The 25,765-nt window shown below is 40.5% G+C and overlaps 1 protein-coding gene and 1 pseudogene across 6 annotated transcripts in view; both read right to left on the bottom strand.

Annotated features, from left to right (window-relative positions):
• The window catches only part of CDKAL1 (CDK5 regulatory subunit associated protein 1 like 1), a 704,834-nt gene that overhangs the window by 553,237 nt on the left and 125,832 nt on the right, over window positions 1-25,765 (bottom strand). The window lies entirely within an intron of this gene.
• Window positions 5,967-7,172, bottom strand: LOC113593953 (60S ribosomal protein L9-like; annotated as a pseudogene).

Genomic DNA, 25,765 nt, shown 5'->3' with positions numbered 1-25,765 from the left:
CAAAAATATAAAGACTGTCTACAATGTATTCAGTGGGGATTCCGAACGTTCACTCGTTCCACCAAAATTCGCCGATCAGTCGCTATATGCAACCACACACAATGCGATGCCCGGGACCCCACCATGAGACAGGGTCAGCGGGACAACACGAAAGTGAGACTCAACTTCACAACTAACAGGAAAATGATTCAAAACAGGTGGGTGTGAAACACGGTGCCTCACTGCTACAGAGAATATAAACCATTATCCGTTACAATGTCTGTTCCTTTAAAATACGTGAGCATCGGGACGCCAGGGTGGCTCAGTCAGTTAAGCGTCGACTCTTGCTATTGGCTCAGGTCATGATCTCGCGGTTCGTGAGTTTGAGCCCATCTGCTTCTGTCAGCGCACAGCCTGTTTGGGATTCTCTATCTCTCCCCTTCTCTCTCTGCCCTCCCCTTGCTTGTGCTCGCTCTCTCAAAAATAAATGAAATCTAAAAAAGAGAATAAAATGCACTGCTTCAAAAAATAAATGAAATAAAACACTTGAGCATAAAATAGGGGATGATCGTATAGTTCAAACTTCAAGTCTAAGGGCATTCAGTTGCCCTACTCAATACAAAGACCAGGGCAATCTAACCAGAATCCCAATTCCAGAAATAGCTGCTATGAATACTTCTGTTATCAATATCTCAAGTAACAGCTTAAGTTTGCTAATTAGTATACTAAATATCAGAAATGAGGGGTTTTTTTAATTGTTTTTTATTTATTTTTGAGACAGAGAGAGAGACAGAGCATGAGCAGGGGAGGGGCGGAGAGAGGGGGCAGACACAGAATCCGAAGCAGGCTCCAGGCTGTGAGCGGTCAGCACAGAGCCCGACACGGGGCTCGAACCCAACTAACCGTGAGATCACGACCTGAGCTGAAGTCGGACACTTAAATGAGTTTTTATTGGTAAAAACTGTAGCTTGTTGTCTGGCAGGATTCTTGCTAAAATGATTTTCGGTTACTGAAAGCAAGAATATTCAAGAAATGAAGACTGACTAGAATATTCAGAGACATTACATACTTTGTTTGTTTGTTTTATTTTGGAGAAGGAAAGTGAGCAGAGAAGGGGCAGAGAGAGAGAGAGACAAGATTCGAAGTGGGCTCTGTGGTGTCAGCAGAGAGCCCGATGCAGGGCTCAAACCCTCGAACCATGAGATCCTGACGTGAGACGAAGTCAGATGCTTAACCGACTGAGTCACCCCGACACTACACACTTCTGAATGAACACACCCTAAGAAGCCTTTACCCTTACAGACGGCTCCCAAAACGTAATCTTTTAAAAGTCCTGTTGCCCAGTCATGAGTTTAGGGGGATTCTCTGTTGCCTAATGTTGAACATCAAGGTAACAGAATCCTACTTGTAAAACGTCACTGTGTCTGCCTAGACAAACCTTTCATACAGAGTGGTAGCCAAGGCACCTAAAAGGACAGAGATCTGAATGTTCATCAAGCTTATGTAGCAAACTGTATTAATTTGTCTGAGCTAGATTCACTGGCGAATGATTAACAGATATCTTTGTGTGAAAAGAATATGGTGAGTTTTGCAGAGAGGTACCTCCCCCACCTTGAACTTGTTTGGCAAAAACTATGTGTTGTGAATGACAAAGCTGACTTATGTCAATTCACCACAGCCCTTCTAGAAAGAGTTTCAACGGGCGCCTGGGTGGCTCAGTCGGTTAAGCCTCAACTCTTGATTTCAGCTCAGGTTATGATCTCGCAGTTGAGGGAGCCCATCTCGGGCTCTGCACTGACAGCACAGAGCCTGCTTGGGATCCTCTCTCTCTCTTTCTCTCTCTCTCTCTCTCTCTGCCCCACCCCCTCTCTCTCAAAATAAATAAATAAACATTAGAAGAAGGAAGAAGAAGAGTTTCAAACTTCATATCCATGTACGGCCTTCCAAAAATGTAACAAACTGTATGAAAACTTCACACGTTTGTGAATGTGCCTCTTTCCAGTAGGAGGAGAATGTCCTTGGGTTTTATAAGATTAGGATAATCTGTGACTCAAAACTCATTAAAACCATAGCCCTGAGAAAACAACAGTCAACCAACTACTGCTTTTTTCCGATTAAAATCAGTTTTCCTTTGAGTTACACAATTTGTATTTTCCCCGAAAAAGCAGCCTTCTAGTTTCATCTTAAACACCACATGCAATTTTATCTGGTTTGGAAACGTAACTATTAGGAAATACAATCTGCTTGACACTTCAAACATCTCACCCAAAACAGACACCAAAACTTTCTTCGGGAAGCCATTAATTTCAAACAACGATGCACAGTGCATTTCTTTGATGACAAACCGTTCTACCTAAAGATTGAATGATGTGTCCATCTCAGTGGGGTTTGGTTTTGCTTTGTTTTGTGTTTTAAATTTTTTTTCAACGTTTATTTATTTTTGGGACAGAGAGAGACAGAGCATGAACGGGGGAGGGGCAGAGAGAGAGGGAGACACAGAATCGGAAACAGGCTCCAGGCTCTGAGCCATCAGCCCAGAGCCTGACGCGGGGCTCGAACTCCCGGACCGCGAGATCGTGACCTGGCTGAAGTCAGACGCTCAACCTACTGCGCCACCCAGGCGCCCCTTGTTTTGTTTTTTTAAACAAAGTCAGTCATTTCAGCCATGTCTTCCAGGACCTTCACACGAGCATTTGTACTCTATCACCTAGTTTCCAGTTCATCCAGCCCTGGAAGAGAGGGACCAATTTCCCTCCTTTTGTGCCTCTTTGGTGCATATTTCTTCATCCTGAGTGAACCGGTACAAGGAAATAACGTTCTAGACAGTCACCGGAAATGCTGCCAAAGCTTAGATTTATCACCTCAGTAGTCCAACTTCTGATACAGCAATACACAGCAATTCTTTTTAATCCTCACGAGCAAACATGGAACATGTTGTCATTTATTACAAATGAACACTATGAATGGGTGCTCACATCATACACAACATTCCTCAACACATACTGTTTGAGTCCGGGCCTAACTGGGAAAAGCTGGAAAGAAAACGAGCGGCAGACAGGATCATGGATTACTTATAAGAAGGTAATAAGAGGTTTACACTACTGATTCAAATGCCATATAATTTCTTATTTCATGATAATATCTTTCAACTTAATAGATCTTACATTAGAAATCATTTTAGAGCTATCTAGTCAAAATTTAAATAACGCTAAAATATTTAAAACACTTAAAAAAAATAAAAACTCTGTATTTTTCCCTTAATCCAAGCATGAAATGAAGGACAGAGATAAAAAGAGAGTTCAAAGTAAAAATGTCTGTGTACTAGCTTTAGAGACAACCAAAGGAAGAGGTCCTTGGTGTTCAGCTAACTCCTAATTTTTTGTTTTCTCAAGAATGGATTTTGTTTCCTTCAGTAATTTCAGATGCTGTTAGCTGTCTGATTTTTTTTTCATTTTTATTTATTTTTAAGAGAGAGAGAGAGAGAGAGAGAGAGAGAGAGAGGGAGGGAGAGAGAGAGACAGGGGCACCTGGGTGGCTCAGTCGGTTAAGCGTCCGACTTCGGCTCAGGTCATGATCTCATAGTTCGAGAGTTCGGGCCCCACATCAGGCTCTGTGCTGACAGCTCAGAGCCCAAAGTGTGCTTTGGATTCTGTATCTCCTCTGTCTCTACTCTTCCCCTCCTCACATGCTGTCTCTCTCTCAAAAATAAATAAATTATTTTTTTTAAATAAGAAAAAAAGAGAGAGAGAGAAAGAGAGCAGGGGTGGAACAGACAGAGAGGGAGACACAGAATCCGAAGCAGGCTCCAGGCTCTGAGCTGTCAGCACAGAGCCTGACGCAGGACTCAAACCGATGAGCCTTGAGATCACGACCTGAGCTAGACCTGAGCTAAGTCGATGCTTAACCAACTGAGCCCCCCCAGGCGCCCCTAGCTGCCTGATGTCTTAAAGAATTCCCAGTCTACCCTTAAGAACTCTCAGAGCCTTGCCTTGGGGCATAGGTAACAGCCGAGTAGCCTGAAACCCTCCCCGTTTTTTGTAAGCACATACTGTTGTCACCAGAGATAAACAACTATGGGGAAGAATGCTATGTCACTTTCAGAGGACTCCTCGGCATCAATCTTCATTAAAAGGAGGAAGGCCTATCATTTGTGGGGTCTCCCCAGGTCTTTCTGTCTGGCGCCTGGCTGGCCGGTCAATGAGGAGTGCCTTCAGGGCCACAGCTGCAAGAAGAAATACAAACTCAACTGGCAAGTTAAGCCATGAATTCGAGAAACGTGGCATGACTGTTTCAGATCCATTTTTAAAATATCAATGAACCCACTTATCTGAGGTATGTGGAACTGTCAAATTCATACAACAGAAAATAGAAAATAGGGATTACAGGGATTACTGGGATTATTGGGAGGAGGGGGGAATCAAGGAGTCATTGTCCAATGGGTAGAGTTCCAGTTCGGGATGATGAGAAGGTTTCAGACGTGGGGAGTGGTGATGCAATGTGAATGTACTGAATGTACATTTAAAAATGGTTACATTGGTCGATGGTACGTTATGCGTATTTCACCGCAATAAAGTATCACTGGAAACCAGGAAGGCTTGCGCACGGCATCTTGCAGAGCGCGTGGCAATCCAGGGTACACATGTGCACGGCCAGAGAACAAACAGGTGAACAAACAAATGGTGGAAGCAGCAGCAGGATCGACGGTCAGGAAACCAGACGGAGCACCTGCATTAGCAGATACGAAGACACAGAAGCCCCCTCTGGTGTAGAAACACCATGTTCTTCGACTGTCACCTGACAGCTGAGCTCAGCTCCAAAAGAAAACCGTGTGTAGTCACGAACACATGGACGGACTGATCGCTGCAGGAGTCCCGGAGGATGGTTTAGAGAGGGAGCCCTTCGCCCAGGTGTTAAAGGGCCACTGGACGGGCGGCTAGATGTCGTAGATACCTTCTAAGAAACAAGTCTAGGCATTCCATCAGTATCAAATTGTGTCTAGAAGCATAAGAACATCCAGTTCTGAAGGCGGGGGACAACTTGATGTTTGCCCAGACACTGTCCTTAAAAACACACACCATGTAGCTCCATCTTTCAAAATTACTGGTCAGGAAAGAAGCAGCTCTCCATTAAGCTGGGACTTAAAAACGTTTCCTACTTTTTTCACCAGAGGTGAGAAGCGCTGAAAAAGGCCTTCATTCTGGTTTTTCTGTATTTCAGCACAAGGATTCAGGACACATTTCATTACCTCCAAGAGCTGTTTGGAGCAAGGGCGAAGGGACAGCTCCAGCCACGGCGTCAACATGAGTACGGCCCCTGTTACCTCTGCCCAGCTGATGCTCAGCAACAAATTGATACAAACATGGAGAATATGCACAAGATGTGGGAGTGAAGCTTCTCTGCACAACTCAGAGAATGGCATCCTGATGCACAGGTGGAGATGCCCACTCCTCTCCTCTATGCACCTGAAGGGGCTCTCCCTGCATCCAGAGCTCTCAAAACCGGGGCTCCTAGGAAAGTAGCTGTGGGTTCTCAAACAAGACTCGCGCCCAGGAGGACTATTTCCAAGTCAATTAAACAAGGCACTTTTCTGATGTAAGCACCTCCAAATTCAAGTTTAACTAGGTCTTATGCAAAGCTTTTAGTGTTGGACTTCAAGCATCCTCATCAAATGGATGAGACGTGACAAGAGGAGGCGATACTACTTCTGTGGCCTTGACCTTTCAGGAAGTCATGGGAAAGAGGTGCATGTCGTGCTAGGAGCACATTGACAAGAGATGCATTGAAGAAGCAGTAAGTACAGAACATTTGCCCCTGGAAGAAACACATCTATCTGGAAAGATGATTTGGTCATTTGTCCAGTTCTTCACTCTGTGTTTCTGGCAGAGAGGAAATCGGTGGTGGTTCTTTCTCTTGATAAAACACACACAAAGATTAAATAGCTGAGAGTTCTGTTACTTGTTTCTGTTTTTTTTTTTTTTTTTAAAAAAAGCCCTGGGGCGCCTCGGTGGCTCAGTCGGTTGAGCCTCAGACTTCAGCTCAAGTCATGATCACACACACGGTTCATGGGTTCAAGCCCCGCATTGGGCTCTGTGCTGACAGCTCAGAGCTTGGAGCCTGCTTCAGATTCTGTGTCTCCCTCTCTCTCTCTCTCTCTCTCTCTCTCCCCCTCCCCTGTTTGTGCTCTGTCTCTGTCTCAAAAACAAACATTAAAAAAAAATAATTTTTTTAAAAAAGCCGCAATCAATACAGCTTTCACTGCATGTCTAAAGTATCACAAAGTCTGAAATTGATCCAGCATCTTGCTATTTTTGTAGCCGGACGGCTTAGATCTTACTCATCAGCCTGCTGAACTGCTCCTTTTTCAGAAACATAGATGCCATCCACAAATTTGCTGGTATCCTTGTGTTGAACTGTTGTGGCTTGCTGAAACAAAGCAGCTGAGTTTAAAACCACCTCAATGTCATTTTCTTCAAGAATTAACTCGTCTTTCTGGGCTTGAGATACTGGACAAGCAACACCTTGGCCTCATCTGAACCCCAGAGATGCATTTTTTTCACCTGAGAAATTCCAGATTTCACAGGAGAAACCATTCTCCTGAAGAACCACGTTGACGGGGAAGTGAGCATCCACAGACCTCATCCCATAACAGAAGCCCAGAGTAAGGCCCTTGACCACGTTCTGTACATGACTACAGGTAGGAACGAATCGGCTACTGTTCACACTATTTCCCACCACTGGTCAACTCAGAGCCCCTCCTTTTTCTTTCCAGGGAGACTGAGCTCTACACTGATGTGACTGAAGTCCCCTCGCAGGGTTCCCCTGGGGCCTGTCACAACAACAGTGCAGCCCTTCAGAGTGATGCTGACAGTGTCCTTGCTGAGACTGGTGTTCATTCTCACAGTAGATGTGGCAAAGAGCTAGAAGAGAGTTCTACGCGTTCAGTCTCAGGGATTTCAGTGACCTGATCTGAGTAACAAGAATTACCTTATCTCAAGTGGATAAATTATCGGGATGGTCAGCATTTCAGACTAACCAGAAAAGGCATAAGTAGTTGCACACTTAAAATATTTGTCAAGGAAATGAGAACAGAGAACGCCAAGTGAGAGGCTGTCTGGGAATCTGAAGGGCCACGGCCTCCGACGGCCACGGAGATCTGATCCCTTGCTCTGCGGAAAGTTCTGGCTTTATTGTAACTTCTTAACACTGCTGGCAGCTCCCACTTTCTCTTCATTGTGACCCTTCAAAATAGTGGTTTTCCAGATTTATTCAGATTTCACTAAAGAACGACTCATGTTCTGGCCTGCTAAAAACACCACCACTTTTTGAAGCTTCAAAAAATAATTTGTCCTAATTGGTGGGGGGGGGGGGGGGGAATGCAACAACAATCATCACCATCAAGTCTCAGAGCTGATACTCCCGGTCAGTGAGCTTTCCACAGTGGTTTTCACCATAGGCTTCAGGATTTTCAAACCATAAGAATCGTGAAGTCTCAGAGTTCCAAAAAATAACTCACCCCTCTGTGACTCAGACGGGAATTCTGCAGAATGCCAAATCAAAAGCCCAGAATGGTTTTGGACATTACAGATAAGCAATTAAAAGAAGTAAAGAAAGGGGTCCTGAGTGGCTCAGTCAGTTGGGTGGTCGACTCTTGATTTCAGCTCAGGTCATGATCCCAGAGTCGTGAGACCGAGCCCCACATCGGGCTCTGCACTGGCATGGAGCCTGCTTAAGATTCTCTCTCCCCCTCCCTCCTTCCCTCTCTCTCTCTCTCTCTCTCTCTCTCTCTGTCTCTACTCCTTTACCCTGCTCACGTAAAATAAAACTTGCAAATAAATAAAGAAGATGAAGAAAACCAGACACAAATTATACTTATTTATTAGTTGCAGACAGAATTCACAAGATCTCCTGATGTTTGGGACTCCAAACAGAAAACTGCCTAAAACAGATAATAGAACTCCAGGAGAACTCTGAGCTTAAATGGCAGACTGATGCTATGTGGCTGGCCACTCCTGAAGTCCTCAGTCATTTTGACATTTTTAAATTCAGAGTAAAACCCTGGCCAAGAAACAGCGTGAACCATCCTCAAATTCATGCCACTGTATGTACTCTATTAAGTCTGACTTAGAGAAAAAAAAAAAGAAAACAACAAAAACTCCTAATAGGGAGACAGTAATCCTCTGCACCTGTCCCAGGGTCCTAGTACTGACAGCAAGCAAACCCAGTGTTCTTATCCATGGACTCCTGGGTATGACGCCCCATCTTGGAGACCGCTACGAGGGAAGAGAAGAAACGGAAGACTGAGGCACATAATCAGCCACCTGGACACTGACTCGGAGCCCACGCTCCACCGTGTCAGCATCCAAATACCCCCTCTAACTCAGGATGGCTGCGTCCAGCCCCTTCTAGAGCTAGGATTGCCACCTCCCTCTGAATGCAGATGCAGGCGAGAGAGGAGGCCAGGAGACAAAACGGCGAGCGCTGAGGCCAGGGGCTAAGAGTGCTGGTGAGGAAGTTCGCTAAAGACTGCAGATCACATCAAGTGTGCAAGTCTGTTGCGCCAGCTCTGACTTTCACTTAGCCTGGGACTCCCGCTCCCCTTGCCTCGGACCATTATGCGGAGTCAGCTGGATTATCAATCACCTTCTCCAGCAGCGCCCGGCAGAAGGCAGGCTGGCCCCACCACGCCATCTGCACGCGCATCTGCGCTCCGCAGCGCGGCCTGCTCACGATCTGCCGGCCCAGAGGGCACCACTAGGAACGCCTATTTTCTGCAGGAACTTGTCCAAGGACTCGGGAAGAGCTGCAGAGAGCCCGAGACAAGAGACAGCACAACAAACACTAGCTTACAAATGGGAACCACAAAACCTCTTGGGGTGGTTATCAAGCATCTTACTCACCCGTAGCTCCTAAAGAATTCGAGTCATTACTGTCTATTCCCTTGGAGAAGTAAATAGTTCATTTTATTTCAAAAACATATTTGATCTTGACTTCTTTTTTTAATAACCTGATAAAAGTACTAAAGGAGACAATGGTGGGCACATTGTAATATCATTAAATGAATTCACATCAGATCTGCATAACCTTTTCTCAACATTTGAAGGTAAAACTTATTCTTGATTACTGTTTTCATGAGCACGGTAAAGAAGTCCTGACTTTAAAAGTCCTCTTACACTTGATTATCAACATACAAGAAGCTCACAGGAGTACACTTGAAAAACATCGTCTATAATAAACACGAGGTAAATGGTAACAAACCCAAGTAAATATAAACATGTTAATTACACTGATAATCAAAGAAATACATATTACAACAAGGAGCTATCATCCCAATTCCCATTAAATTAGCAAAGACAAAATCTGTAATTCCAAAAACACAGAAGGGAAAAGCATCTCCCCCCTCACTCTGATACACAACTGGTAGGAGGCTGATTGATACATTTTGTCTAGAGAACAATGAGACAAAATGTATCCTGAATTCTTAAAAAGCTCACGCACTGACTCTAAGTTCCACCTTTGGGAATCTGATCTACTTTCAAAGTATATAATAAGCAGAGATGAACACAGAGACATATAACCAAACTTGTTGTTTATTTGATGGTTATAACATATTTATTGTTGTAAGTGACAAACTAGATAAAATCTAAGTCCCTGGCCAAAAAAAAATGTACATACATTACAGATCTGTAAGATGAAACATTATGTAGCCATTTAAAACTAGTATTGTACCATGTAACACACTCAACTGTTTTTTTTTTCAAGTAGGATACAAAAATACTAAAAACAGTTTCATCTGTGTAAAAGAGAAACCAGGACAAAAAAAAAAAAAAAAAAAAGATTGGGAAGTCATATGCCAACACGTTAACCATAGTAACTCCCACATAAGGAGTTTAGGTGACTTTTAAACTGTATTTTGCAAATGTTCTACAATCTGCAAGCTACTATTTTATAACTGGGAAGAAAAACGGTTTAAAAAGTCTACGGATTGGAGCACCTGTGTGGTTCAGTAGGTTAAGCGACCAACTCTTGATTTCAGCTCAGGTCATGATCTCATGGTCATGAGATCGAGCCCCATGTGGGGCTCTGTGCTGACAGTTTGGAGCCTGCTTGGGATTCTCTGTCTCCATCTCTCTCTGCCCTTCCCCCTACTTGCTCTCTGTCTCAAAAATAAAAAAATATATTTTTTAAAGTCTATAGATCAACCAAAAAATTTCAAAAAATCAGCTACTATTTAACACTAAGACTAGCTTTATAAAACATAAGCCTTATACAATAAAAACAGTATTTCTTATTCAATTTTGAATGATTCCTGGATAAAGTATCTATGACTTGGAAAATCAACGTCACAACACAAACCTTTAACAGACAACAATCAATGACTCGGAAAACACCATTTATCCCCAGGTAGAATTATACAACAGTCATAAAATGGACATTATGGTTTTTTTCCTCTGCGATAGTCTTTCCCTAAAAATAACTGTGAGAGCTGAAAGAACCATTTTATTAATTCCAACTTTGAAGAGGACAAGACACTACCCATAAGAAACTTTCTGCTAACAGATGCATCTCTAAGTACAGATAAAACCAGGAATTTGTTAAATGCTGGACTGTGTGACACTATAATGGAGCTAGGCCAACTAGAATGAAAATAAACATTAGGAACGTACCAAATTTTTTTAAAGTGAGAGAGAGAAACATATAAAAACTTGTTTAAATTTTAACATCTTCTTTACATTTAAGGGTCTTTAAAGTGGGACAGACCCATGTTTAAAAAAAAACAAACCCAACTCCATCACTTCCTAGCCATGTAAACCTGGGGGCAAGATACTTAACCCCTCTAAACACACCTGTTTCTCAAGTTTAAAATAAAATAAGGTTAAATAAGACAGAGTATGCAGACATGCCTTGCCCATTACTCAGTAAAGGAGAGCTATTATTTTCCTTCAGAAACAACATTCACTAGGCAGAAGCAAGCAGTAAAGAGTCTAACAGAGGATTTAAATCCATTCAGGGAGCATTCAAGAGGCTATGCCACACACCAGGTATACAGAAATAAGCAAGAGCTGACAGTTTTCAGGAAGAGAAAAATACAAGCCAACTAAAAGTTAGAATACGCTCTAAAAGGATAATACAGCTATGGTAAATATAGGCTGCTTTATTTAAGGTTATTTATTTTGAGACAGAGAGAGTGCGCAGGGGAGGGACAGAGGGAGGGGGAGACACGGAATCCGAAGCAGGCTCCGGGCTCTGAGCTGTCAGCACAGAGCCCCACTCGGGGCTCAAACTCATGAACCGTGAGATCATGACCCGAGACAAAACCAAGAGTAGGACACTTAACCCACTGAGCCACCCAGGCGCCATTTACATATAGGCTTCTTTAAAGAAGTACAAGTTAGGAAATGAAACTGGGGCTGGAAGTTTAAGGAAGACTCTAAGAAGTGCTATTAGATCTAGATGATTAAAAAAAAAAAAAAAATCAATGTTATCCAGTCAGAGAAGGAATGGAACATCAGGCAGGTACAAATGGAACTGTGCAGCCAGAACCAGAGTTTCCTGAGGGATGTGGCCTGCAGTATCACAGAAAGGAGGCGGGGTTGATGCTGTCCCCTGAGCCACCCCAGACCTCCCACGCACCCACCGCAGGCTCCTGCAGGGAAGGAAAAAGGAAGGAGCAAAGGAACCCAGAGAGTTCTCCCACAGCTCCCACCTTTCAACTTCTCTCTAGCGCCCTCTATTGACAAAGCTAATACTGCAGCGGCTAACAAGGGAGAACTCTCACAGGGTCAGGTTCTGGTCCCATCAAGGTCGCATCTGGGGCAGAGAAACATTTAACTGTAACGGGCATACCGTCTTTCCCATCAAGTAAATGACAGTATTTTTTTAATGCCTGGCCTCCAACACAATGTCGGCCACAGAGGAGGAATTCAACAAATTTGCAAAGCATAATAAAATGGAAAGAGCACAAAATTTAGATGCAGGCAGATACTGATTTGAGCCTGCCCAGTGACAGAGTTGGGGGGGCGGGGGGGAGAGTGAGGAAGACACACAAATAAGCACCCTGGATTTCCTAAAGGTCAGCTGCTACCTAGAAACAGTTCAGACTCCAGATCACGCTTAGAGGAGTTATTTTAACAACTTTCTGTAACGTTCCTTACAGGGATTCGTATACCCAGAGAGGCCATCTTTTCAAAGAACTGTACGTGCAATTACGACAACACGAAAAAAACTCAGCTGAGGTGGGCCACCAGGAAAGAGGCTTGAACTAAATATCTCCAACCAATGTGATGCAACAAACTGAAACCATGCACCTTCCTAACCTGTTTTTCCGTTTCTCACAAAATGCTGATTGTTCATTTAAGGTATTAAGCAGTACCATCAGTATCAAAAACTGTTCTTTTCTTTAAAATCACATCCCAATGTTGTCTGGTAACAAAACAAGCTATCTCTTTGCAGACGGGCCAACAAGAAACACAAGTTTAAATGCTGCCCTGTTATAAACAGCCTCACCTTGCTGAACAGAATCATTGTTAAATTACATTTTTCAATGCTTTTGAAGGCATGAGATTTGATCCAAAAGTGTTCTGTTGTGCCAGATTTCTATATAAAGCTACTTGCAGGAAGTAAAGATTTCCTTTCAATCAGAATAAAGAGAATTACCGACGTAGACAGTGACAGACAACATTCAGTCTTCATAAAGTCTTGCTTATTAAAAGAACAATTCCAGACAAGTGACAACCTGTCCTAGTTTTAACCATCTTTAAAAAAAGACTAGTCTTCTAGAACAGTCGTGGTTTAAGCAAGGAGTGTAAAGAATCAACCACTGCAAACAGTGGTTTACTGGCATGAAATTCACCCTCACTTTTTCTTCATTTGGCAAGTATTTGTAAGAAAACTAACTTCAAATATAACGTCATATTGTTTTCAGCAATCTCTGTGCCCAACGTGGGGCTTGAATTCATGACCCCGAGTTCAAGAGTCCCATGCTTTACCGACTCAGGCAGCCAGGCACCCCTAATGTCATATTTTTTTTAAAAAACACCAATGCTTGGGAGACTAGAATTATTCCAAAATAAAAAGGTTTTAAAATTCAACAGAATTGATAATATTATTATATTCTAAAAGATGTTCCTCCAATAAATTTCAACAGCAATACTCATTCATCTCTCAGCAACGATGCAATTTAATTACATCTCAGTCTCCCTATAAGCCATTTAACACAGAATAGAACTCTGTTTAAAGATCTCCTCTCAAGAGGCTTATTTTCAGCTGAGGACGGAGTTTATGGCCCCAGTGCCTCTCATAGTGTCCAATGCGTAAGAAATGAGTGGCAACATTTGCTCAAAAACTGGCTAAAAGGATCTCCCCACACAGTAGTCTATTCTACAAGGTGGCATAGACCACAAACAAGGATGCCACTCAGTCTCATTTGACTTCATATCCACAAGTTACTAACTGGAAAATTATCCATTTACTCTATCCACCACCTTGGATCACAATGAACCTTTGGTCAACTAGTTCCAAACAGAACAAAACACTACCCACATATAATTTCCATTCCTAGTAATAAGCTAGGTCTTGCCTGATAGAGAGCTGGAAACGGAATGGTGGTTACTAGTAAGAATAGAATTTTTAGTGTTTTTCTGCTATGTATGGAATATTCTTCTTTTAATGACTATGAATAAATACTGCAGAACTCACCTGAGTTAGACTTATGCCTTCAAAGAGCCCTCCCGACCAGCCTACCCCAAAATGATCCCATCTAAATATAAAGATCCATTCTAAAACTCTAATGAAAATTTAACAGGGAGTATTGAAGAAATGCAGCAAAACAGTCAAGAAAATGAAAATCAGATAAAGAAAGAAGGAAAAAAATGTCAGAGAGAAGTGGTAGAACTAGAAAGCAGGAAAGAAGGAATAACATTCCTAAAACTGGAGTCTGAGCAAAAGAGGAAAAAAAAAAAAAGAGGGGGGAATAGAACCAATAAATAAACTATAATCCAAGAAAAATTTGCAGAAATAAAAGAAGATCTGAATCTACAGACTGAAAGTGTCAATGCACCTGGAACAATCACTCCCAAACACAGAAAACTCTTAGGCTTCAAAGATAAGGAAAATCTCAAAAAACAAACAAACAAAAAAGATAAAATAATGAACAGAGGCAAACAAATTTAACTGGCATCAGAGTTGTCTAAAGCAAAATACAATGCAAGGCAACAACAGAACAGCACTGTTTTTGGAAATTCAGTGAAAGAAAGTATGAATAATGGATTTTATACCCAACCAAGCTGTCCTTCAAGTATGAGTGCCTTTTAAAAACAGTTTTAAACATGTAAGAATCACTATCCCTTCTTGAGTAATCTACCAGAGGTTGGGCTTAATCCACCCAACAAATGACTAGGGAAATTTCAGCAAAAAGAGTGAGAAGGCCATCCGTACACATAACAGTAGATTAAAGGTTAGAATAAAGGTGGAGATGTTAAGCTCTGAAAGTTGGAAGATTAATGTGCAAATGTTAGAGGCAGTGATAAAACAAAGCAAAAAAAAAAAAAAGTGAAGAAATGGGAAAGGAGGTGAGAGAGTAAAGTAAGTTCATTGGTTGCCAAAAGTCAGAAGTTAAAGGGTACCATTAAACTAACATGACAGGGGCGCCTGGGTGGCTCAGGCGGTTAAGCGGCCGACTTCGGCTCAGGTCATGATCTCATGGTCCGTGAGTTCGAGCCCCGCGTCGGGCTCTGTGCTGACAGCTCGGAGTCTGGAGCCTGCTTCCGATTCTGTGTCTCCCTCTCTCTCTGACCCTCCCCCGTTCATGCTCTGTCTCTCTCTGTCTCAAAAATAAATAAACGTAAAAAAAAAAAAAAAATTTTTAAACTAACATGACAAAGGGTAAATGATTAAATATATAACAGAGCAATACAGCCATTTAAAAGGTATAAAGACAAAGGTAACCACCGAATAATACAAGTGTTCCTAAATAACAGGTCATTACTTAAAGGTCATTAATTAACAGGTCATTAATTAAAATACAAGTATACATCTCACAGGGAAACACAGCAAATATCAAGTAACATATACTTAAAAGTTATCACCACAAACTTGAGACCAAATTTACCGGTAGTATCAACAAAGCAACAAGATATCAATGCTACATACAAGAGACATATCTTAAGCATAGTTCAGAATGGCTAAAATTAAAGGCATATAAATGGTGTAACAGGAAAAAGAGAGCAAAGTAGAACTCAAGCCAAAAGGATTAAATATGAAAAGAGCACTTTAATTCTAAAACCACACTGACAACAAAATTTTAACACTTACAAATATCCATGCGCCAAACAATGCTGTAACTACGCTCATGAAACTAAACACAAGTTGCAAGGGTGAAAGGATTTCAATCTAAAATGGAGCCAGATGGGGGCACCTGAGTCGGTTAAGTGTCCGACTCTTCGGTTTCGGCTCAGGTCATGATCTCACAGTTCATGAGATCGAGCCCCACATCGGGCTCCACGCTAACAGCACTGAGCCTGCTTGGGATCCTCTCTCCCTCTCTCTGACGCTCCCCTGATCTCACTTGCATGCACACTCTCCCTCCCTCCCTCTCAAAATAAATAAATGAACAAAAAAATAAAATAAAAATGGCACCAGATGATGTGAAATGGAGAATGTCACTAAAGAACCCTCAGAAAAAGGGAGCTGAGAGACATTTCCAGTAAACGCCTGATTTACAGAAAACACAGATTTATCTCCTGTCCAATGAATAGCCTCCAAGAATCTCTCCCGATCCTCAAACCAATGAACATACTGCTTGGACTGTGGCCTGACTTCCTCCTCTCTGCACTCCTTGCCTATAAATACAGCCCACCCCAAACACTGAGAGAACCTGCCTACAGCTCGCTGCAGCATACATTTGCCAACCTGTAATTCCTCTGCTATTCCCAGACAACTTTAATTTCTGGTAATTTGAGCTTGCCTCACTTTGCCTCTTAATTTAGGCTGACGTTAGAAGAAATGTACAGAGAATATGAGACTTTAATACACTCTCCACATAAGAAAAATCAAGCACATACACATGCACAAACAAATGTAGCTGAAGGTTTATATACAATTAGTAAGGTACACCCTATAGATCTACATTGAATGCTATGCCTATTTATAGAGAATCACACCTTCTCGAGCATTCATTGAACATTCACATAAACCAATGACATAATAAATCACAAAGAAAGTATCGTAGCAGTAAGCTCTTTAAAGTAGAAAAATTCAAACAATACTGTCTGAGTATAATGCAATAAATCTCAAAATCGTTTTTTAAATCTTCCTCTGAACAACTCTTGGGTGAAAAGGGAAATACAGATTGAAATTAGAGAATTAGTGATCTTGAGTACATGATGCATCAGAATCTCTGGAATACATTTAAGCAGTGAGAAGAAAATTTGTACTGAACAGTTATCAGTAAAAATGAAACAATAAAAGAGTTAAATACCTAGCTCAAAAACAAGAGAACAAAGTAAACAAAAAAGAAAAAATGCAAATATACCAAATAAAAAATGAAAAGGAAAAATATCGTAAAAACCAAAAAACTGTTTTAAAATTACAGAGCTCACTTTTGCAGATTTCTATACAAATAAACTTGAAAGGCAAGATGATATGGATACATTTTTACAGGACCACATATTAACAAAACAAAAAAAAAAAATTCACCTATTAGAGAAGAAAGCTTTTTAAACAGACCAATTCCCAGGGATGCCAGGGTGGCTCAGTCAGTTGAGCATCCAACTTCGGCTCAGGTTGTGATCTCCCAGTTTGTGAGTTCAAGCCCCACATCAGGTTTGGATCCTCTGTCCCCCTCTCTCTCTGCCCCACACCTGCTTGTGCTCTCTCCCAAAAATTAAAAAAAAAAAAATTAAAAAAATAATAAGTAGACCAATTTCCATAGAAATTATACAGAAATTTATTTAGAAGCCATCCCACAAAAATCAAAAGATCCAGATGAATTCACAGGGCTTTTTCTCACATCTTACCAAGTCTTTAAAGACAGATACTTCGGGTAATCTATAAAGTATTCCAAAGTACTGAAAATGAAGAAAAATGTTCTAATTCTTTTTATGAAAAACAAAGTAACAGATAACCAAACTAGATAAAGACAGTTCAAAAATATAAAATACAGACCACTACCAGTCATGGATATCACTGCTAATATTTTTAGTATTTTTAGTATTTTTGCACAGTAAATTCAATGCAACAATACAAAAATAAACACACCATGTGGAATTCACTCTGGAAATGCAAGGTTATTTCAGTATTAGGAGACCCAGTAATAATATGTACAAGACATTAACACATCTAAGAGGAATAAAATCTATTTTGAAACAACTTTCAATGAAACTCACCATCCATTCTCAATAAAACTCTAAGAAAATGCAAATTTGTGAATAGTTTCTTAACATGACCAAATACATAAAATCCAAAAGCCAGTATTTTTAGTTAAATGGAGACACAGTAGAGTCATTTCAGTAAGACAGAGAACAAGGTAAGATTATCCACAACATCCAAAACTGCTCAACACTGTACTACAGGCATCTGCCAATGTAATTAAGAGAAATAAAAGATAAAAATGGGTTTAAAAAAAAAAAGAAGGAAGGAAGAAAACTATTTGCAGATGAAATGACAGTGCACCTAGAAAATCCTTTCAAAAATTGATGAGAAAAATTAACAATAAAAAAAATCGGTTAAAATATAAAAATAAATATAAAAAATATAAAGTAACAACAGCCTTTGCAGACAGTCACAAACAATAACCAATGTGGGGAAAAACAATAGAATCTTCATCAGACGTAGAGAAAGCATCTAAGAGAGCAATAAAAACCATAAAATTCTCAGGAATAAACTTATTAACAAGACATATCCAAAACCTATATTGGGGAAAAGGTTAAAACACTCCTAAAAGAAACAGATGTAGAACTGAATCAATGTACCATATCTTATTCTTGGATAGGATGAATCAACATCACAAAATGTCAGTTCTCCGGGCACCTGGGGGGCTCAGTCAGTTAAGCGTCCGACTTCAGTTCAGGTCATGATCTCGCAAGTTTGTGAGTTCGAGCCCGCATCAGGCTCAGAGCCTGGAGCCTGCTTTGGATTCTGTGTCTCCCTCCCTCTGTACCTCCCCCGCTTGCTCTCTGTCTCTCAGTCTCTCTCAAAAATAAAATACACATTAAAAAAAATTTTTTTTTAATGTCAGTTCACCCCAAGGTAATTTATGATTAACTTTTATTTACTAGTAAAAGTACCAACTACTTGTGTCATGGAATTAGAAAGGTGATAGTAAGGTTCATTTGAAAACCTAACATACAAGAACACCAAGGTAAAAAAAAAACCATGAAAAATAAAAAAACACAAGGAGAGATTAATTCTACCAGATATCAACTCATAAATAAAACTTCCATAGAAAAAAGAGCAGACAGAACACAAGTAAACAAACAGACCGGCAGAATAAAGCAGGAAGCCCAAGTTAGACCTACATAAATCTGGAAATGTAATATATGATAAATGGGGCATCTCAAAATATCTCAGTATGGGGGCACCAGGGTTGCTCAGTCGGTTGAGCTTCCGACTTTGGCTCAGGATTATGATCTCGCAGTTCATGGGTTCGAGCCCCATGTTGGGCTCTGTGCTGACAGCTCAGAGTCTGAAGCCTGCTTCAGATTCTGCATCTCCCTCTCTTTCCCTGCCCCTCTCCTACTCACACTCTGTCCCTCTCTCTCTCTCTCTCTCAAAAATAAATAAACATTGGCACAAGAACAGACACTCAGATCAATGGAACAGAATAGAGAACCCAGAAATGGACCCACAAACGTATGGCCAACTAATCTTTGACAAAGCAGGAAAGAATATCCAATGGAATAAAGACAGTCTCTTCAGCAAGTGGTGCTGGGGAAACTGGACAGCAACATGCAGAAGAATGAACCTGGACCACTTTCTTACACCATTCACAAAAATAACCTCAAAATGGATGAAAGACCTCAATATAAGACAGGAAACCATCAAAATCCTCAAGGAGAAGGCATGCAAAAACCTCTTTGATCTTGGCCACAGCAACTTGTTACTCAACACGTCTCAGGAGGCAAGGGAAACAAAAGCAAAAATGAACTACTGGGACCTCATCACAATAAAAAGCTTCTGCACAGCGAAGGAAACAATCAGCAAAAGTAAAAGGCAATAGACAGAATGGGAGGAGATATTTGAAAATGACATTATCAGATAAAGGGTTAGGATCCAAAATCTATAAAGAGCTTATCAAACTCAACACCCAAAAAACAAATAATCCAGTGAAGAAATGGGCAAAAGACATGAATAGACACTTCTCCAAGTAAGACATCCAGATGGCCAACCAGCACATGAAAAAATGCTCAGCATCACTCATCATCAGGGAAATACAAATCAAAACCACAATGAGATATCATGTTACACCTGTCAGAATGGCCAACATTAACAACTCAGGCAACAACAGATGTTGTTGAGGATGGGGAGAAAGAGGATCTCTTTTGCATTGTTGGTGGAATGCAAGCTGGTGCAGCCACTCTGGAAAACAGTATGGAGGTTCCTCAAAAAACTAAAAATAGAACTACCCTACGACCCAGCAATTACACTACTAGGCATTTATCCACGGCATACAGGTGTGCTGTTTTGAAGGGACACATGCACCCTCATGTTTATAGCAGCACTATCAACAACAGCCAAAGTATGGAAAGAGCCCAGATGTCCATCAATGGAGAATGGATAAAGAAAATGTGGTGTATACACACACACACACACACACACACACACATATATACACACACATATGTATATGTGTATAAATATACATACGTGTATGTATATATATGTGGATATATATACACACACATACACACATACATACACACACACACACACACACACACACACACAATGGAGTATTACTCGGCAATCAAAAAGAATGAAATCTTGCCATTTGCAACTACGTGGATGGAACTGGAGGCTATTATGCTAAGTGAAATTAGTCAGAGAAAGACAAAAATCATATGACCTCACTCATATGAGGACTTTAAGAGACAAAACAGATGAATATAAGGGAAGGGAAACAAAAAAAGTATAAAAACAGGGAGGGGGACAAAACAAAGAGACTCTTAAATTTGGAGAACAAACTGAGGGTTACCAGAGGGGACAAAACAGAAGAGACTCTTAAATATGGAGAACAAACTGAGGGTTACCAGAGGGGTTGTGGTGGGCTACATGGGTAAGGGACACTAAGGAATCTACTCCCGAAATCGTTGCACTATATGCTAACTAATTTGGATGCAAATTTTAAAAAATTAAAAAAATTAATAAATAAAATAAATAAACATTAAAAAAACACTTCGATAAAGATAAAATGCTTAATAAAGAGTGCTGGGACAATTAAGTAGCCATCTGGACAGGATGAAAGTAGACCAGCACCCCAACACCACACATAAGCATGCACCCCAAATGGATCAGGGATGCAAATGTAAAAGAATGAAACCATACAAGGACTAGAAGAAACCATAAGCGAGCCTCTCTTTACTCTCAGTGTACAGAAAGTCTATGACTTCACTAGGAGTCAAAATCCAGGAGAAAGTGGAAAAAGACATTGTATAAATTTAATGATGGAAGTTATTTTATATGTCACTAAAACACCATAAGCAGAGTCAAAAGATAACTGGAAAACTGTTTGAATATGTCTGTGCTATGTATCATAGACAAATATCCATGATACATTAAAAAAAACCCTCCTAAACACTGAGACAACTGATAAGAAGTAAGAAAAAGATGTGAACAACTAACAAAGATATAAAAATGGACAAACATATAAAAAGAATTAGAGAAGGAGAGAGATGAAAATGACAATCTGAGACCCCATCCTCCCTGCTGAATGGTAGAATTAACAAAGCATGACAACAACAATGCTCTGTTTGAGGGGCCGTGGAAATGCCCAAGTTTCACATAGACTCGATTCAGAATGCAAATCGGCATCACCCTTTTGGTGACACCTCTATATGCACTCACCTTTAAGCCAGCCATTTCCACCCTAGAAATGGATCCTGATGATACACTAATGACAACATAAAAATCCACGTGCAAAACCCAACTAAGCACAGCACTACTTGGAAGTGCGAAATACTGGAAACGCCCTCAATGTCCACACACAGGACACACTTGAATAAACCATGACAGGGTCACTAAGTGAGGTACTTAGTGCAGCCATACCAAAGAGCAAGGAATATCTCCATCACCTGATGTCCAGTTCCTAGGCTCTATTACAGAATAAGAGAGTATCTAGAGTATGCTATCAGTTAAGGAAAAAACAAAAAGAACTTTTTAAAAAGTACATGGATTCTGCATACAGAATTCGGTGTAATTTATTTTGTGGGATTATGGCCCACAGAATAAGTGACCATGAGTCCATACTGAAATAAATAATTCAACAAATAAGTAGGGAGGAAAAAAAAAAAAAAAAAACAGTTCTCCCGAGTAAAATTCCAATTAATAAATACAAAAGGCATGATAGAAAACTCACAACGTGACTGGTGCTTGTATGTGGAAAAAAGGAAGAGTAAGCCAGATGTTACTGTGAGACCGGGGGATGGGGGTGAAAAGAACAGAGTAATGTGGATGGTGAAAAGGGTGACAGGGCATTGATCCTTCTCTCAGCAAATGACTTAGTATATAGTTCTGCCTTTGAAAATCAAGCTAATGTTTCACATACCCAAAAAACAAAAATACAAAAAAAATAAAAATTAAAACCAGACAGGAAGTGGGCAGAATCCACAATGGAATATGAGTGGCTTCAAATTAACTTAATTGAATCACAAATTAGTAACATAACCACACTGAATCTAACTTTGGAAAGCATCATTTTGACTACATACTGTAATATTAAAGACAAAAAAGGGCTCAAACATTATATGCTAGTAAGCAAAATGTCTTTTTCACAGGAGGATGGGTTAGGAATTCAAAACTGTGCTGCCCGTTTCATAGGACTGAACAAGTCACAAGTACACCATGGAAAATGAGAGGTGTGTTTCTCCCTGCTACAGAATGGAGTTGCATATAAGAGGCAGGAAGGCTAGAAATAAATCCCCTGCAGGTGAAGTAGAATCAAAGAGATTGGTATGACCTCATGCTCTTTAACAGATACAGATAAACACAAATAAACAGAAACAGATGTTTGTACACCTATATACATCTCCTAACTCTGTCCACTAACACCGCCTAGAAGTGATGGCATCTCAGTAGCAAAGAGCATACCCAGTGCTCAAATTAGGTGTCTTTATACCATTCACCAATGAAAGGAACCTGGACTCCTTGGAGAAATGGCTCAATCCAGGACTGAAGCAAGGAGAGGACAAGATAAGCCTGGACTAGCTCATGTACAGAAAGGAGCTTCCACTGGCCAAATCCCTAAAACTCTGAGTAATAAAATACAATGACAATGAGAGATTATGCCCCACAGAATAAATAACCTTGACCCTAAAATGAAATGAAATAAATAAATAGGAGTCCGCCCTCTTCCTCACAGCAAGATTCCAATTAACTAATGTAGACGGCGTGATGGGAAGAGAAAAATCACCACCTGATAAATACAATAGTATTAACTATTGCAGGCAAGAATAATCAGTGGCTAAAATTAATGGTGAAAGCATGATAGAGTATCACCAAGCAAAAACGTCACCAAATAATAACTTCACAGTGGAGAAAGGCAAAAGTTACCGCCTTAATGAAGTAAGTTTAACCCCTAGTTACTGGATGTTAGAGCTAACTCAACAGAGGTGCAGGCAATGTGCAGAACCCCGCTGGTGTGACCCTCGAGGATGCGGATCTATCACTCTTGTAGGCTTGGTAAGATGCACGGCTGAGGCTCATCATCAGGAAACACCAGAAAAGCTCAAATTAGGCAACATTCTACAACATAAATGACCAGGAGTCTCCAGAAGTGCCAATGTCATGAGGACAACAACAGACTGAGAAGTTGTCCCCCTAACAGAAAGAGAGCTGATGTGCCTACTAAAAGCAGTGTGAGACCCAAAGTGGGACCCTAAACTAGGAGGAAAAAAGACAAAATGTGAGTAAGATCTGTACAAGGGTTAATCATATCGGATCAGAATTTTTTTCCTGGTTTGATAACTGCATCCTGGTAATGTAAGACATCTGAACATCATAGAAGTGGAGGGCAAGATCTACGGGAAAGCTTTGCGCTATTTTTGCAACTTTTCAGTAAGTATGATATCATTTTGAGATGCAAGTTACCAAAATTTTGATACTCTATGAAGTCCCAGCCAAAACATGTTCAGGGACAATACTTTTAACAGCCAATTATTAGAAGAAAAAAAAAAAAAAACTAAATGCCCATCAATAAGTGGTTAAATAAAATTCCCTTGTACATAAAATAGAACCAATAGAATCCATGAATAAGTACGAGCACAAAGTATTCTATAAATCCATAAATGAAAGGATAAGGAAGCTTTCTATCTACCTGCAAGGAATTATTCCAGGATATACCTTTGAAGGAAGGGAGGAAAGTACAGAGAGAGGACGGAGAGTGGAAAGGCAGGGGAAAGTGGAGGTCTAAGAGCTGTTGTAACACTTTTGCTGCCGTAACCAACGATGCAATGAATGATTAAATCCTTGTCCCTGCAGACAAGTGTTTTCACATCTGTAGGGGAGGGCCACAAAACACAGAACTGCTAAGTCAAGAAGACTGCAGTAATTCAAATATATTTGAATGTACCAGCAATGTATCAGAGTAAACATCTCCACACAATCTTAGGAGCACAGGATCTCCTAGGGTGGGGCAGGGTGGGGAGGGGATCCAATGTACTCAGCAAAATATAGTATCTCATTTTTTTCATGTTTTTTTAATGTTTATTTATTTTTGAGAGAGAGAGAGAGAGAGAGAGAGAGAGAGAGAGAGAGAGTCAGAGCACGAGAGAGGGAGGGGCAGACAATGAGGGAGACACAGAATAGGAAGCAGGCTCCAGGCTCCGAGCTGTCAGCACAGAGCCCAACATTGGGCCTGAACCCACAACCATGAGATCATGACCTGAGCCGAATTGGGACGCTTAACCAACTGAGCCACCCAGGTGCCCCTATAGTATCTCATTTTAACTTGCAGTTCTCTGACCACCAGGAAGGATGAAACTCTTTGATGTTTACCTGCATGTCCTTTCCATAAACTGCTTGCTCATACTTTTTGGAAACTATTCAATTAAGTGGTTTCATTCAAGGAGACCTGTGACATTACTGATGTCACATCACATGTGTGTGTGTATATACATATATGATTTTGTACATGATTTTTTATATATTTATATAAATACAAATCATGTATACAGATATAAAATTATATTTTTTTAACCTCTGTGGGTTTTCTTTTTCTAGATATTGATTTGGGTGTTTCCCAGGCTACACAGAAATTTAAATCATTAGGCCATGAAACCAATCAAATCTTTGTGATTATGACACTGGAGACTGCAAGGGCCACTCAGTGGGCAGAAGTCACAGGTGCCTGGTTCCTTCTCGTTAAGAACAGGTCTGTCCGGCACGAAAAAGTCCACACGTCCTGCATGAGCTTTAAATGTCCTACTGAACATTCATGTAGGTAAAAAACATATTCACAATATCTACATTCTAACTCTATTTCACATATAAACACAACGCATTTTTTTAAGCAGATTCGGGAATCCAACTTTTATGAAAATGGAGGGAAGGAAAAAAATCACATTTTGCTGCACTGAGAACTTTACCAAGAGTCGTCATCTGGTCTAGAAAGGCCCATCACTAGGATTAGGCCATTCTTGGCATTTAAGCCATTAAGGCCACACAGATGTCACGCCACATTCACTACCCTCACATTCAGTGTAATTCTATATACATTCATCTCTTACTTTTCCTGGTGCCTCTATGCCTGAACATTTCCATTTGAAACGTATCTATTACCTTACCAATTTTTGGTTTCTCCCCTTACATTGTATTCAGAGCACCGTCATTTGTTATTGTGTGTGTACGTAAATTATATTATTTGTGAATATCACTTCAGAATAATAAAGGGTACAATGCAACGTACTTGTTATACGAAAGGATCTCAGAGCCTGAAAAGGTTCAGAAATACTGCTCTAGGATTACAGGAAAGACTCCCCTAATTCCAGGCCTCTGACCCTCCTCTCCTTCACCCCTAGCAATACAGATAAGGCTCCCCCTCTAATGTCCATTATGCAGTGAACCTTGTTCCTAAAACTTGGTGTCTCAGCCACGTCAGTGTTCTCCTCAGACATCCAGTTCTCAGGCTCAAATGCTTAACTGAAGCTACTTAGGCAACAGGACAATGAGAGGAAAAGAAATATGTACTCAGAGTGCCATGTGCCCAGGATATGCTCAATGGAATACCCATCAGTTCTATTTTCATATTTTTTAATTACCATTTTAAAAATCACTTGATCAAGTATACCAAAACCTTTGTTATTTAGTAAAGTGGTAAAAACGTCAAAACAGTAAATTAATCTATGCTTCAACCATGGATGACCAAAAAAAAGTATGAAATACGTTGACTCGAAACATTTTCTCATTCAAAGAAAAAACAAGTCTTTCTCTGGTAACTATCATACAATATTGACATGTGTTTAAGGAAAGCATCAAATTAAACTTTTTACTTTTGCCGTAAACTTTCTTATCTGACCCCTCATATAAGAGAAAAGAAATTTACGAGCTAGAAAACACGTCACAGCCTGGCACAAAGGAC

This window comes from Acinonyx jubatus, chromosome B2 (assembly GCF_027475565.1).
Source record: "Acinonyx jubatus isolate Ajub_Pintada_27869175 chromosome B2, VMU_Ajub_asm_v1.0, whole genome shotgun sequence".
Classification (NCBI taxonomy): Eukaryota; Metazoa; Chordata; class Mammalia; order Carnivora; family Felidae; genus Acinonyx; species Acinonyx jubatus.
Note: the sequence above shows the minus strand (reverse complement) of the source record. Positions and strands in the feature narration are given on the sequence as shown.